Source organism: Microchirus variegatus (assembly GCF_963457635.1).
Source record: "Microchirus variegatus genome assembly, chromosome: 21".
NCBI lineage: Eukaryota > Metazoa > Chordata > Actinopteri > Pleuronectiformes > Soleidae > Microchirus > Microchirus variegatus.
The window spans coordinates 9,190,576-9,196,575 of NC_139822.1; positions in this window are offsets into that span (position 1 = coordinate 9,190,576).

The window sequence follows — 6,000 nt, forward strand, 5'->3', positions numbered from 1 at the left end:
ATAGTTGTTATATAAACCCTTGTTTGTTTGTTTTGCTGTGTCCTTTATCTGGGAACGAGATCTGACAAGCAAAACTATCAGACCTGCCTGAGAAAGTACTGATGTGTATAAAGCAGCAGTATTTTTTTTTTATTTTTTTTTTTCAAGCTGTAATTTAGTGTAACTTCACAGGAAAATAGCATGAATTATTCACTTTGATGTGTTGAATTACTGTGATTTAGTATTGTCATATTAGTAATACCATGTAGTAACATTACCATGGATTTTTTTTTTTTTGAATTAATACAGTGTTTACTGTAACTTTATTAGTCTATAGAAGAATATTAGCAATAATTTATATATTTTTTTTTCCTATTATTTTTGCAATATTTTCCTGTAGAAATACTGTGGTTTTTTTACTTCTCAATATTATAGTAATGCCATATATACTTTTTACGTTCGTAAAAAGCTAACAAATACAGCATTTCATCAGAACATCAACAATGTATAACCTTATATAAGCAATATTTTTTTTATCCTGTAGAAATATCATATTTAACTCAAAGTATGACTTTCTTCAACATCTATAGGAATAAAACTCATATTAGGTAGTGAATTATTCTGTTTAGTAGCTAAAATGATTTGTTTGGTATCCCACGAGTGTTGTTGTTTATCAGCATTGTAACAACAACAATAACTGTGTGTATGCTCGTTTGCGTCGAATGAGCCTCTGTTTCCTCGTTTCCTATAATCCTGATTTTACACTTCCTGTTTGTCATTTTTATTGTTTTTGTTTTTTTCGCTCCCTCTCTCTGGAGGACCACGGCGAGGTCAAAGGTCGTGACGGATTATTCAGATTACGAACACCGAAGTGCTGCCACAGTCTGACACCCGTGTTTCCCGCTCTGATGCAAAACCTCATCGCAAAGACGTGTAAACAACGCGTCCGTTTTCGCGGCGTTTGATCGCGCAGCTATTCTGAGAAAAAAACCTCCAGAGGGTTTCTACGGGGGGGGGGGTGAGGATGTGTGTGTGTGTGGGGGGGGGGGGTGAAGGTGCAGAGGCGAAGCTCGGGCGTAAAATATAATCTCGGCTTGTTTTTCTTCCCTCTGATTTTTTTCCTCTTCGTCTTTCACTTTTTTAAGGATTGAGGGTTTTTTTTTTCTTTTTTGAAAAAGAATAATAAAACAACCGTCGGCTAATTGGCGAGAGAAGAGCACGACGGGAGAATATGTGAAATAAAAAGAAAGAAACTACAAAGTGTCTCCACGAGGGAAATGTAGACAAGAACACGGGGAGTGGAACAACCTCCAGTCGACTGCTTTTATTCTTCCAGTTATTTTATTCAATATTCAGTGTTTTAATGCTACGAGACTGTGTGAAGAAGTTTAAACACAGAAAATCTTCTTCTTATTATTATTATTATTATTATCATTATTATGAGGGTTTTTAATAGACTTAACTCCAGAGCTCATAAAGTCCTGCAGACACAGATTCATTATCATGTGCGAACACTTTTTAGATGAAGATAAAAACCTGACTAGCTGAGGATCGAGGACGTGAAGAGACACACGTGTGATTTTAAGTTTTTAAAATGATTATTATTATTATTATAATAATAATAATCATTTTAAAAGAAGGTGGAAGAGTGGCGTCAGAGGTGTCGTTTAAAATGCTCTCAGACTCAAATAATTCATTCTGTTTCATTTAATTTTTATTGAAAAGTCGGGGAATCGACTGAGGGATTGTTAGAATATACAGTAGACAGACACTTAGCCCGCTAACTAGATAGATAGATAGATAGATAGATAGATAGATAGATAGATAGATAGATAGATAGATAGATAGATAGATAGATAGATAGATAGATTGTTGGCTAAATAGATACGAGATTGATAAATGGAAACTTTGCTTATTCGATTGATGGATAGATTAACTAGCTAACTATGCATATACCTAGCTGGCTAACTAGATAGAAACTTAGATTGCTGGATAGATACTTAGCTAGCTAACTAGATAGATACCTAGCTGGTAAACACGATATTAACTTAGCTCGCCAGATTGATAGATAGATACTTTGTTGGCTAGCTAAATAGATACTTGAATAGCGAGATTGATAAATAAAAACTTAGCTAATTAGATTGGTGGATAGATTAACTAGCTAACTATGCATATACCTAGCTGGCTAAGTAGATAGAAACGTAGATTGATGGATAGATACTTAGCTAGCTAACTAGATAGATACCTAGCTGGTAAACTCGATATTAACTTAGCTCGCCAAATTGATAGATAGATACTTTGTTGGCTAGCTAAATAGATACTTGACTAGCGAGATTGATAAATAGAAACTTAGCCAATTAGATCGATGGATAGATTAACTAGCTAACTATGCATATACCTAGCTGGCTAACTAGATAGAAACTTGACTAGCTAGATTGATGGATAGATACTTAACTAGATAGATACTTAGCTGAGTAGATAGATATATAGCTAGCCAACTAGATATGAACTTAGCTAGCTAGATTGATAGATAAATACTTAACTAGATACCTAGCTAGTTTCATAGAGGATAAACCTGTGTCACAAGTTGAAACTTTATAATTTCACGGCTTCAGGACAGACTTTAGGATGTTTGTCAGACGGTTTAAAGGTTTAATGAAGATCCTGTTGGTTTGTAAACAGTCGCAGCTCTTTTACTCGTTTACTTATCTCAACATTTTTAAACACACATTGGTTTGACAAGAGCGATTTGAAGCAAAAAAATCAGCGAAAATCCCGTCACTTGTGAATTATGTGAAACCTGCCTTGACATTGTTTCCCCCTCCATTCATTCACTGTGTGTGAACCTAACTTTGTTAGTTATAGCCCACACATAAAAACAATGACATTATATATAAAAAAAAAATAAAAAAAAGATGAGAAAAAACATAAACATTCCCTTTTCTCGCCTCTGGAAATGTTTTACAATCATAAAAATTTTAGTGTCTTTTTTTAAAAAAAAGGAAATGATGACAGCAGTAATAAAGAGTAATAACTCAGCTTGTTTACACAGGTAGGTGTCCTGTCGTCACTTTTATCACTTTAATATATATGTGCCCTTTATTGCTTTATGAAATCTTTATATATTTAATTATTTATTTATTTATTTATTGTTGCAGTGACACAATCGTCCACATTTCAGCAACAATGCTGCACTTTTCATTTGTGCCTCATTTTCCAGCTCAGACTCAAGGGTTTTAATGAGTATTTATGATAAAGTGTCATTAATGAATTAATTAAAACTTCCTGTTTCTGGTCTGTGTTTATGTTTTTGCACTTGAATTTTCAATAAAAAATTATGTTATATTACATTGTTAGTGGTTATTTTCTATAAAATATAGACAAATGTACAAGTTATTCTTCTCCTCATACACAGCAGTCACCACTTTCCTTTCAAAATAAAAGCCACTGACTTCCGTTTTCTATTACTATCACGCTTAATGATAAATATATACTTAATATACATACGCTTATACTTGTTATTTCTATCAAATAATATACTCTTTATTTTATCATGTATTTCGTTTTAATAGTCATTTCACCACTGTCGTAATACATTAGTGGAAACAGGAAGTATGGTTTCCAGTCCCACTTCCTGTTCCTTTAGTTTCCCTCACAATTTAGCTGACCACGCCCACTTCCTGTCCCTGTTGTTTCCACCTGTTCAACCTGTGTATATATTCCAGTAGGAACCACATGGTTCTGTAACATGGTTCCTGAACGTGAGTTCCTCTCTTCTTGTTTTCCTGTTCATTTGCTCACTAATTTTGCGTTTTCTTTATCTTTTGCTCCTTATTTTAATTCAGAAGGAGCTAATGTTATGCTAATTTCTCCACGGGGATTAATACAGGATTGAGATTGTGATCTTTGACCCAGTTTGTGTATTTTTGGTATTTCCATGGCCTTTACCCTGATTTGTTGGCCTGGTTGTGACCAACTTACTGTGAATGACTTTGGATTTAAGTGTTTGGGTTTTGGACGATCAGTGACTGTGATTGTGTTGCTGTTGCTGTTTTTGATACTTCTTGAAAACTCAATAATCTGAAATGTAGTTCGTAGTTCAACTAACCCTGTAGTTCAACAATTTGTAAGACTCTTGCTTTGTTATATATATTTAATTTCTCAAACAAAAAAAAACAAACTCGTGAAAATAAAAACAAAACATGAATGAAAGACAGCAGAAAGAATATTAATCTTATATTATCTGCCTTAATTGACCAATCACGGGATAATTAAAGCGGCATTACGTGACATCATGTTTATATTAAATGATAAATGTACGCGAAATATAAGTATAAAACTGTATCCATTAGCGTTCAAAAAGGGAACTGCAAAATATTGTAAATAAGTAAATAAATAAATTCGGGTTTAAAAATGTTTTTCAGCAGTAATTAAGAGTTAAATGAGCTTTGAGCTGTGTGTCATATTTCTTTATTAGAGTTTATAAGTTAATATACTCGTCCATACGTGTGTATTAGCTTTAAAATTTGTAAATACTTCGGTCGAGGCCTTGCTTTATGGAGGCGGCCATCTTGTGCTTCTACGGCGGCTAACTAGCTAACTAGACAGATACATAGCTGGCTAACTAGATAGAAACTTGGCTAGCTAGATTGATGGATAGATACTTAACTAGCCAACTAGATAGATACTTAACTAGCTAACTAGATAGATACATAGCTGGCTAACTAGATATACACCTAGCTTGCTAGATTGATGGATAGATACTTAACTAGCCAACTAGATAGATACTTAACGTGTCCCTCGTCCCCCACGTGTTGTTGGAAGTGACGGCGACGCACTTTTCTCTCCGTTTGTGGCGCTAACATCGCGCAGTCACCGCGGCGATGACGCTCAGATGCTCAGAGACGTTACCTCAGCGCGAGCCTGAGACCGGGATTAATTGGATTTTTGAAATGTGTTGCGTGTGTGCGTGTGCGCGTGTGCGCGTGTGCGCGTGTGCGCGTGTGCGCGTGTGCGCGTGTGTGCGTGTGCGCGTGTGTGCGTGTGCGCGTGTGTGCGTGTGTGCGTGTGTGCGTGTGTTATGCATATATGCATCGGTATTTTCCCGACACGTCTGAGTGATTTCATTTGTGTGTGCACTCACATCTGACACATGAAAACATTGCTGTCAGGTGGAAACCCCATAAATCTATAAATCACATTTTTCCAGAGGAGGAGGAGTAAAAAAAAAACAGCCTTGATGTTGAACAGCTCGTGTTCTGAGTCGATTTAATTGGATTAGAAACAGGTTTGATCTGCTCGAGCGGCTCTGTTAAGCTAAGAGAAAGAAGCACCAGGTTATTTTACTTAGATAGATAGATACTTACTAATTAACTGGACATATACCTAGCTGGCTAACTAGATAGAAACTTAGCTGGATAGATACAGATTGATACTTAACTAGCTAACTAGATAGAAACTTAGCTAGCTAGATTGATGGATAGATACAGATTGATACTTAACTAGCTAACTAGATAGATACCTAGCTGGCAAACTCGATATTAACTTAGCTAACCAGATTGACAGATAGATACTTTGTTGGCTAACTAAATAGATACTTGACCAGAGCCAGATTGATAAATGGAAACTTTGCTAATTCGATTGATAGATAGATTAACTAGCTAACTATACATATACCTAGCTGACTAACTAGATAGGAATGTAGCCAACTAGACCGATGGATAGACACTTAACTAGCTAACTAGATAGATACATAGCTGGCTAACTAGATATAAACTTACCTAGCTAGATTGACAGATAGGAGCTTAAACTTCATAATTTCACAGCTTCGGGACAGAGTGAGTGAGTGAGTGTGTGTAAATGAGTGAGTGAGTGTGTGTAAATGAGTGAGTGAGTGAATGTCTGTGTGTGAGTGAATGTCTGTGTGTGAGTGAGTGTAAATGAGTGAGTGAGTGTGTGTAAATGAGTGAGTGTAAAGGAGTGAAAGTAAATGAGTGAGTGAGTGTAAATGAGTGAGTGAGT